Below are 601 nucleotides of genomic sequence, written 5' to 3' on the forward strand. Positions count from 1 at the left end.
CCTCCCTCCCCTCCCCTCCACCCCCACACCCCACACCAGCACACCTGCTGGCTCTGCTCAGACACACGACCAACTCTCCACTCCACCCAGCTCCTTGTCACCACCAGCAGGGCCACTGTTGCCTTCCACAGCCCGGTGGCAGCCCCACTGCCTCACACAGCACCCCGGCAGTCCCTTCCGTCAAGGCCAAGTCATGTCGCCTGAGCCCTTGGCTCAAAACCCCACAGAGGCGACTCCTCAGCCTTCAGCTCTCTTCCATCCTCCCCCCAAGGCCTCCTGTGTTCTGGCCTCCTTTTCCTCCTCCCCAGGCCTCCTTGTGCTGACCTCCCATCTCCTCTTCCTCTTTAAGTTTCATCTCCCACCCTCTCCCCTCCTCCTAACTCTCTCTCAGCATGCTCCACCCTCAGGGCGGAACTTTGGGTTCACCTCTCTTTCCTCTGGCCACTCTCCATCCCACCTGGTCAGAACTTCACTGATCATGCATCTGGAAAAGGTCCCGCTCACTCTGGCCCTGGCACCTTTCTCCTCTGCTCTTTCACACCTGATGTGTCTGTGTCTCCCCAGCTGGAGTGAGAGCAGAAATCCCTGGGCCTCTGCTGGC

Source organism: Carlito syrichta, unplaced genomic scaffold (genome assembly GCF_000164805.1).
Source record: "Carlito syrichta isolate Samal-C Ts95f unplaced genomic scaffold, Tarsius_syrichta-2.0.1 Scaffold68892, whole genome shotgun sequence".
NCBI lineage: Eukaryota > Metazoa > Chordata > Mammalia > Primates > Tarsiidae > Carlito > Carlito syrichta.